Source organism: Eptatretus burgeri, chromosome 14 (genome assembly GCF_056783735.1).
Source record: "Eptatretus burgeri isolate ZD-2024b chromosome 14, Ebu_testis_v1, whole genome shotgun sequence".
Lineage (NCBI taxonomy): Eukaryota > Metazoa > Chordata > Myxini > Myxiniformes > Myxinidae > Eptatretus > Eptatretus burgeri.
In genome coordinates, this window is record NC_140974.1 from 18,634,564 (window position 1) to 18,644,563 (window position 10,000).

General features: G+C 42.9%; 1 protein-coding gene across 5 annotated transcripts in view; it reads left to right on the forward strand.

Moving 5' to 3' along the window:
- The window catches only part of LOC147012733 (zinc finger protein 40-like), a 116,454-nt gene that overhangs the window by 23,701 nt on the left and 82,753 nt on the right, over positions 1–10,000 (forward strand). For 2 of the 5 annotated variants that reach the window (XM_085853852.1, XM_085853851.1), the window contains exon 1: positions 4,657–4,807. The exons of 2 other annotated variants lie outside the window; for them this stretch is intronic. The gene's annotated coding sequence lies outside the window, so the exon portion shown is untranslated. Of the gene's footprint in view, positions 1–4,653; positions 4,808–10,000 lie in introns of those variants that run through there. One more of the 5 variants, XM_085853850.1, reaches the window with a different exon arrangement.

A 10,000-nucleotide genomic window follows, 5' to 3' on the forward strand; every position in this document is an offset into this window, starting at 1 on the left:
CGCTCCCTCACCTTCGACCCTTCACCCCCGGCTGTCTCCGCCCCTTTCCTCGTTTTGATCCATTTTGCAAGTCATGCGCGGCCGTGTTTGAGATCACCCTGCTGCTGCTGCTGCTGCTGCTGCTGCTGCGAGGATGCCATCGTGTTCGCCTGTGGAGATGTTGGTTGTTCGGGATGTTGTTGTTGGTGAAAAGATGGCGGCGCCATGGAGATACTGGTGAGATGTCAGTGGTTGTTGAGCTGTTGTTGTTTGTGATGATGTTGTTTGTGGAGATGATGGTGAGGAGAAGTTCGTTTGGTTGTGGAGATTGGTGTTGAGGAGATGTTGGCGGTTGTGGCGAAGGTGGTGAGGAGATGTTGTTTAAAATAAAGATAGGAAAAAATAACACTTCCTCAAAGGTTCACAGCCCGGCACACGAATAATACCCGTTACACATCGGTGGGGAAATCTAATCTGGACACACACTTATCGACATAACTGATCTTCGGGGAACCTGAATGGTGATCTGTGAATTTCCACAACCGTAACAAAATATATATATATATATATATATATATATATATATATATATATATATATATATATATATATATATATATATATATATATATATATATATATATATATATATATACACACACACACACACACACACACACACACACACACACACACACACACACACACACACACACACGCCGTACGCATGTTTTTGCTTCAGATATGTACATCGGGTTATTTTGAATATGGAATAGGCAAAGCCGAGATATGAGTGAAACACGGTGGTTGAGAGGTTCTTCTTCATTTTAGTTACGGTATCGGTTTGAGCGTGCGTTGAAGCAAACTAATTTTTATTTCCGGTTTGTTATCCTCGTTGCCTTTATTGGTTTCGAACTCTACAAAAATAACAGTAAATGAAAATCGATTTTGCTGAATAGACCCAAACACTATGGGTTTTAAGGTTTCTTCCCCTTCTTTATTTTCCTTCCGGTATTGGCTTGAGTGTGCGTTAAGCGCAAGCAAATTTTTATATCCCGAACATTCATTGGGACCGGTAGGGGACATTTATTGCAAAGCAATTTTCGCTCTTCCTCGCTCACCTGGAACGTAGTTCCGTAGTTCCAGGGAGCTTACAGGATGGCTCGTCGTCGGTCTGTCAGTCCACCCGTCCGTCTACAAACATTTGCAACTTCTTCTCTGAAATAACACGTACGATTTTGGAGAAACTTGACCACAACCTTCATCACCCAGTATGTACCAAAGATTGTTCACAGCATTAAAAAAAGTATCGGGCCCCAGTGGGGTCAACTTGGGGTTGCCCCCCAAAATAGGTATTTGCTCTCTTCTTGTTTTCTTTTTTTATTGTACACACTGTTGAGGCTCATATAAGAGCTAACAAACAGATCGTACAACAAGGGGATCAGGAGACAAGAGGGGTGGGAGAGGGAAGGAAAAAAACCAGTGTGGAACAGAGACATTGAGAGATCTGTGGAAGGGAGAGGGATGGGGTGGGGTACACAGGGTAAACTTTCTCAGAAACTAAACACACAATTTCAATGAAACTTGACCACAACCTTTATCTCCTGTGATGGACCAACATTTGTTCATGGCATTAAAAAAACAAAATCCATTGGTATTTACTTTCTTCTCCATTATATATTTTGTGGGGCATCCATGCCTTCCAGTGATTCCCTGGTTATCTTATCCAGCCACAACCAGGTGAGCGCCCAGGGGTATTGCCTCAATTTTTTTTTTAAACTTTAAGTCATGCTCTGCTTCTCTCTCCCTCCCTCTCACTTCTTCCCCTTCCCTCTCCCTCTCCCTCTTTTGCGTTGTCTCTGTTACCACATTATTTGTTTGTCTTTGATCATTGAACTATTGGAGTAGAGTACCTGCATCTTGTTCCACTGCCACAAGTTTCCTCTGCTTTGTTCCATTTATGCTCATGAATAACGTAACTTTGTTTTCTTTGCCTTCTACTGTTCATGAAAATCACTTCAAGCATACTGTGAGTCATGGTGCATAACTCATGTAGGTGTGCTAGAATGTATGTTGCATCATATCTTGGGGCTTAGAAATCACAACTTTTGTTTTTTTTTCTTTCATTTATTTCCACAAATGTAGTTAAAGGCACAACTTGCAAGAGTTCTTTGAACTCTTTCTATCATTGATTAATTTTGTTAAAACTATCATGGTTAGAATTTGTTCACTCATACCTGAGAAAGATAAAAATTTTGTATTTCTTTATACCAGACTCAGTGGCGTAATGGTTTGAGTGTCTTCTCTGACTGACTGGTAGGTTGGTGGTTCGAACCGGTTCAAACCCAGCCCCGGCTGAGTCATACAAAAAGCTTAAGAAAAGGCAAGTGCTGATTACTTACTTGGTCGACGCTCAGCATTTAAAAAGGGTAGAGCATGGACAAGCAACAATAGGTTGGCAACCATTGTGTAGGTATAATGGGTCTAATGGCTGATCCTGTGTTTACGTTCTTTTAAAGTTCACTCATATTATCCTATATAACAATATACTTATTCTGTTGGGTGGTCGCTAGACTACCCTTAGTCTCAGGTTTTCCGTCTGTCTGTTTGTTTGCATGTAATGGACAGCTTTGGAGGGCAGAGGAGTCAACCGATTTTGATGAAACTTGACTGGTAGGTTCATACCAGGATCTAGTTGTATGCTTTTGAGCACCGTTGCTATGGACGCCACCGTTGCCTAGCAACGGTACTTTGAAATTTTTGAAAAAATCCGAAAAATATATTTTTTTTTGCGAAAATCAAAAATCGCCTTCTGCGCTTTTATGCGCACTATAATCAACCTCTTTGTCAAAAAATTTCAGCCCGATCTGTCAAAAACTGTATGACTAGTCTGCAATTTTATTACTATATGCTTTCACCCCAACGTTCGCGTTGGGATTCCCTAACGTAGGGTTAGGGAATCGAACACAAATGATGGACAGTTGCTCGTCATGTTCCGATATGGAACAACGAATGGCAAAAATGCCATCTGATGTGTTCTCTTATCTACATATTTCAAATTTGCCTTAGTCTAGCGACCACCCATGTCGCCTTCCGGCTTGTTTGTTTCTTTGTATGTTTGTCTGTCCATCCGACGATTTTCTCTTAAACTACTTGACCAGGGACCGTAAAACCACTTTAATTTTAAAGGTCTTTGTATGAGGAGTTCCTGTCGCAGATCATTTTTTTCCATTACGTATAACCTCATGTTTTTTTTTTTTGGTTTTTCTTTTTTTTAAATCAATTAGCTGACTAAACTGCTATTTTTTATTGAAGAACAGGATATCTCAAAAAGTTGTGGATGGATATGGACGACATTTTGTGGAGAGTTTGGGTGTGTGACAAGGACAAAAATATTTGATTTTGGTGACTCTCCAGATCTGGATAACATAATTTTTTAAAGTGATTTTTCACGATTGAGAGATGGGGCCAAAAACGATATATAACATGATATCTTAAAACGTTATGGATGGATTCGGACAAAATTTGGTGGAGAGGTTGGATGTGTGAGAAGGTCTAATTGATTCGGTTTTGGTGAAGATCCGGATCCAGATCTGAGAATTTTTTAAACTTTATTTACGTGATTCTTCACCATTGAGAAATAGGGCCAAAGCTTGATATTTCAAAAAGTTGTGGATGAGTGATGGCAAAACTAAGTGGACTTGGGTAGGTGCCGTGAACAAGCAGATTAGATTTTTGGTTCAGGTCCGAATGCAGAACCGGCCTATCAGTGGGAGACAAAACGTAAACTGTTCAGCCTGGTGGAGGTATGCACCCGACCAAGTGCCGTTCTCGTTTTTTTTGTGTACATAGTCGAGGCTCGTGGACCCAAGACGCATGGACCACAGACACATCACATAGACCCATGGACCACCCGTGGATTTCAGACGAGCCACACATGTACTATATGTAAAATCCATGCTAGGTTCTCGACCTGCATGGAAAAGCCGTTTGTTTTGAGGACCCCTCAGCCGTTTCAGGTTCGGTTCTGACAAAACACGGAATGGTGAATGGTGTAACTCAGTTTGCCGGTGCGCTTTGGGCAGGGCTTTGGGTTATTGGAATCGTCCCCACTTGACCCGACAAACGCAGAGGGCGCGCTAAGCCGGCTGGCCCCTCTGCCAGCAGGTATTCCAGGCACAGGGTTTTTTGCCGATACTTTTGCAATTTTATTGCTCGTTGCCTGTTTGATACGGAGATTTTTCATACAATTATTATTAATTATTATCTTTACTTTCTGTTTCCATGTTAATACTTGTGCTTGTGCAGGAACCTACCCCAAGCGATCGATGGTTCCGTCAGTAAACTACCATTATTCTCCAGATTCTATGAAATTGTTTGACTGTTACGAGCAGGTTAGTTTAAAATTTAGATGCAGGAGTCTTACAACGTCTCTGCCCCAGTGAAGACCACGCATGGTCCCGACTAGGAGAGGCCAAGATGTTATGATCTCCAATAATGAACCGTTCTGAACTGTAAACTTTTGTTTTGATTGTTCTCGTCAAGTTTATTTCGGATGTTAATGAATGAGTGCAGAACAGGCTGGTCCAGAGAAACCTGGAGAGATAGTCGGAGACAGCCGGGAGGCGTGCTCTCCGCACCCCGGTGACGGGTTGGTTTTGACGGAGTGGGGGAGGAGAGACTGTGTAATGTTCGAGGGGAGTTTCCAGTAGAAACGTCTTTTCCGTCTGCTGTTTGGACGCCCCGGGGGTTCCACAGAGAGCAGGTGAACCCTGAAGTGGAACGTACGTACCTTGTGGAGTTCCCAGGCACGGCGGAGTACACTCAGGTGAGCACGCTCATCACCGCTTGAGCCTAGCCGGATCGGCTCACTCGTTAAACTTCCGCTTGTTTGTCACGGCGTTTTTGCTTCTCCGTGTCCGCAGCCAATCTTCCGCCCCGCTTCTCCGCAGACCACCATAAAGCGATCTCCGATCGAGGAGGCGCCATCACCACCCACGGCGCTTGCAATTCCAAATGTGACAGCTGCGCTTTTTTCGTATCGAAACAAAATAGATCACGGATTCGATTCTAACCAGAAAAACCTTTCCATGACCGTTGTCTTCATGTGTTGAGCTTGAACATAGATAGACCTGACCTCGAACTGCTGGTCTCTGCGTTCCTATGGTCATGCAGTTGACACAGACCTACCGCTTGACCTGTTGATCGGAAATATAATATATCCGTTTGGGGTTTGCCCTGTTGGAATATTTCTCTCTTAACAGATAGCTCGTGATGTGGGGAATCTATGTTTAAATCCCATATGTTGTGTGTTTGTCCATTGTTTACTAATTCTGGCATCTCAATTGGGCTTTGGAATGTTAAAGTACTTCGTTAAATTACGTTAAACTTTGCACAACTCCTTCTGTAACTCAGTCGAGAGAGTGTTGCGTTTGGATAGCAGTGACGCACAACCCTGTGGCGATGCCTGTTTCTCAACAGCCCTTATTATGAGCATCCATGCCTTTGTTATCCAGCCACGGCATCCACACTCGCGTGTGTTGAGGGACCACAGCCTGCAGCCCCATTCATCCCATCCCCACATATTGATCTTGTGTTTAGCATTTCATCCAAATCGCACAAATCAAGTGAAATCATCAAAACTGGTTCCAAAGGACTGAAGCAGCTGCCAGGAACTGTTTTCCCTCCTGACATGATGCAATAGGCTGTGACGATATGGGATGGCACGTGTACACTCGGTTCTTTTGTGTGTTTCATGTCTGGCTCCTCGACTTGACTAAGATAAAAATTTGCAATTTTGTTTGGAAATAAACCAAACAGTATGACTCAAGAACAATACTGTGCAGTTATATTTTCGAATTGTTTTTTCTTTGGTGGACAGCCAGCTTTACTTAAAACCTTGGAAAAGAAAACATTGGAGATGGCAATGAAGTCCAAGGACTATAGTTGTTTTTTTTTTAGGGGGGGAGGGGGTGGTTCTTCCTCTTTACGAGTCTGTAAAAGCGAAATTTGTACATGTGAAAAGTGAGATTTTTTTTAAGGTGGCAGTTTCTCTTGAAATATATTGTAATAACTGAAAGGCTTTGTCACAGCAATACTCCCTCTGAAATAGCTGTATCGCTGTACGAAGGATCGTACTCATTCACCTGATGGCACGTTTCCTGCTGGTTTACCGTAAACAAAAGAATATGATTGTTCATTGCTGCTTTGAGAAAACTGTGCAGTATCATGAAGTTTTTTTTTTTTTTGTTTGTTTGTTTGTTTGTTTGTTTGTTTTCATAAGTTTTATTCACAACTAACAGATATACCCATCAAGGATGGGTCATCGTCATCTGCACTCGTATACGGCGCATGACTGCAGGTTAGCATCAGTTCTCACAGGGGTGTGGCTGTGCTGCTTATGCAATGCCCACTGTAGGTTAGAACAGGACTTTGTAATGATTGTTCAGGGTGCCGGTGAAAAATTGCCAACTCTTTGTGAATGACAGACTGTCACGGAATCTTTCACTGCCACCAGCTAATGCTGGCAGACGGGATGTCCAGTTTAATGTCCATCCGAGAGACGGCACACACGTTTAAGTTTCTGGATACCTGCAAGACAGGCATAATCGTCTCAGATGGTAATGAACGTTCTTGATAAAACCATTCTTAATAGTACATGGGGTCTGGCTTATTAGTGGGATGACAGTTTATAGCTGCGTTGGGATTCAAATCTAAAGGCCCAGTCACACCTTGACGTTTTAGCCAGCAATGGCAACATATTAAAATGTATGTAAAACGCTGGCTTACATTGAACTTTTGATGTTTTTTTTTAAAGATTCGGACGTATTCATAACGAGTTGGTCGTATGCATAACATATGAGTAACGGACACAGAACGTTTCGTTGTGTTATAGCTAACTTATACCAACGAATGCTTAGCCTGTTGTCGGCCTTCCCAACCTATGCCCAACGATAGTCTAACTTATGCATAGCGCGCTGCGCATATCGCTGACGATGACGTGACGTAGCCTATTAAAAGGCTGCTGCACAACGATTCAAATCATGACCGCCGCAGAAATGGAAGTGTCAACATCGCAGTCACACCTTGGCGATCTTGCCAGCGTATGCCGACCTCTGAAAAATGCTTCTAAAACGCTGGCGCACGTCGAATACGGTATGGGTAAGTTTGGTATACGTGAATAAAACGCTAAAGTACGCTATCATACGTCGTATTAAGTGGAGTACGTCTTGTAATTATAAACGTGTTAAACATTTTACGACGGACTTGCCGTATGACACACGTTCCGCATGCGATGGGAATAAGATGTACGCACGATATGCGAACGTTGACACACGTCGACTAAAGTTACTTGTAAGGTGCTCATAAGTCAAAACACTCAAGGTAATGGTTAGCGTCAGTGTTCCAGACTCCCTGGTTTTTTTTATTTATTTATTTTTTTTCTTCAGCATGACGATGATGTTGACACTTCGATTTCTAGTGCGGTTATGATTTAAATTGTTGAGCGGCAGCCTTTTAATTATATTATATTATAACCGCACTAGAAATCCAAGTGTCAACATCACCATCATACCGAGGAAGAAGAAAAAAAATACCCCAGGGAGTCTGGAACACTGACGCTAACCATTACCTTGACGTGTTTCGACTTATGAGTACCTTACAAGTAACGTGTGTCAACGATCGCGTAACGTGCTTACACCACGTTACTCATAGGTTAGAAACAAGTTTCGGGTACTCTAAATATTACCTCGACGTGTTTCGACTTATGAGTAACTTACAAGTAACGTGTGTCGACGTGTGTCAACGATCGCGTAACGTGGCTACAACTTATGGCCAGCATTATGCGGAACGTGTGAGTCATACGCTGGCATAAGTCTTAAAATTTCAAGCATGGAAAATTTGAGGACAACCGAAAAGTACAACGTTTAAAGCCAGCGTATTACGACGTATGGCAGTGTTTTTCAGCGTGCTCTCAATGTTATCAAAACTTACCCATAACGTATTTGACGTGTACCAGCATTTTACACAAGTTTTCCAAAAATCGCCATAAGCTGGCTAAAACGTCAAGGTGTGACTGGGCCTTAAGCTAGGCAGCTCAGAGGCGAGGGTGCATACTGCTAGGTCAAGACCATCCTGCCATTCCGTGGTGGGATGGTATGGGACAGGAGGGCTAAAAACTACAACTACAAAGAGCAATCAGATTTCAGACACTCACTGGGGTTGTGTGGTGTATGTGTGGTGTGCAGATGATGCTTTGACTAAGGCTTATGTTCATATAGGGGACAAATAGACCTTCTCGGTTTTATTGTATAGATTCTCGTTGAAATATTATGTATTTTATAGAAGTACGCATGTTCTCATTGGATGTTCTTTATCGAAAAAAAAAAAGTACACACGTTATTGATGTAGTTGCATTCTAGCTATACATACTTTATCGATGGACTATGCCTGGTGTTGGCTTAATCGTTAGGGAGGTGGGCTTGGGATCTGAGGATCCAGAGTTCAAATCCCACTCAGCTGTTGAATTAATACCAGGTGGGGTTGACTCTGCCTGTCATCCTTCGGAGGTCGGCAAAGTGAGTGCCAGGTTGCTGATATCCTGTGTCGGAGTGGCGACCCGTCCAGGATTGTACCCTGTAGTCAAGGAGACTGCTTAGGCAGCACCAACACTCTGCACAGAGTATGGTCCCAATGGATGGATGGATAGACATATTCACATTATAATTTTACGTACTTTAAAATGTACTCGCATTATAATTGTAATACTTTATTGAGATACTTGGTTAAAAAATGATAACGTGTAATACCGGCTACCGTCAGGTGTCATTTGTAGCCTACGTCAGCACATTATGTGCAGACAGACGGTGACATCTCTTGGAATATTGCAACCCAAAAGGACTCCAATGCAAGCCCCACCCACCCGAATGCAATGACGTCATCCAGCATGGCGAACAGCTTTGAGATAAGTGTACTTTTGATTAGGCTGAGCTGTGATGATGATGTGCGAAGCAATGCGACATGAGATATGAAACGAAAACAGATACAGACAGAGACACTCTCATTCCCTCCACCACTGAAGATGGATGAAGGTTATGTGTTCGTCTGTCTGTCTGTCTGTCTGTCTGTCTATCAGCAGATTTTGGTGCAGATCTGGATTGAGGTCCGGAGTATCAGTGGGATACAAAACATAAACTGTTCAGCCTGGCGGAGGTATGCGCTCTTCCGAGTGCCCTTCTAGTTTTCTATGTATCAAGCAGTTAAAGTTTCATTCATTTATTCATTTTACATCTATATGTGGGAAAAATTACATGCTCAGACTCAGGAATCAAACCCAGGTCCTCTGGAAAACTGTACCAGTGCTCTGCCATCTGAGCTATCTGGGTGACCCACAGGCTGAATACGCAATTCTCCCACATACACTCTCTTTCCCCCGCTGCTTCCCGGGTACTCGCTGCGAACCAGAGGAGCAGCAAGGGCCTGTCCACGTGACGGTCTTCCTCCTGTGGGGGGCCAATTCCATGACCGCTATTATTCGCCACAGGGAGCGGCGTAACACATTTATAAATGAACAGGAAATAAAGATTATCTGCACTAGTGCGTGCCCGTGCGTGCAAAAAAAAACTTTCAAATCGCGTGCCAGAAACAACAACCACACAGGCCGTTCCTTCGTTCTCACATGCCCGTACGTGCGTGGCCGAATGTGTGTGGCCATACGTGCAAACCAAAAAAAAACATTTCAAACAACCACACAGGCCGTTCCTTCGCTCTCGTAAACGACGACTGGATTGGCGCATTGTGTTTATCTATAAATGCGCATAAAAAATAGAGAAATTATTAGAATACAGTAAGTCATCACTATCCGGAAGTGGTGCGTGCCCATACTGAATGTTCACATGCATTCCACGAATTGTCTCTTTCATTGAAGTAACAACTGTTGTGATACTTACACACAGAGAGTTAATTAAAATCAAGTTTACCTCCCTGTCTTTGCTTGCCATGACATTCGCTGCCATTGACCATT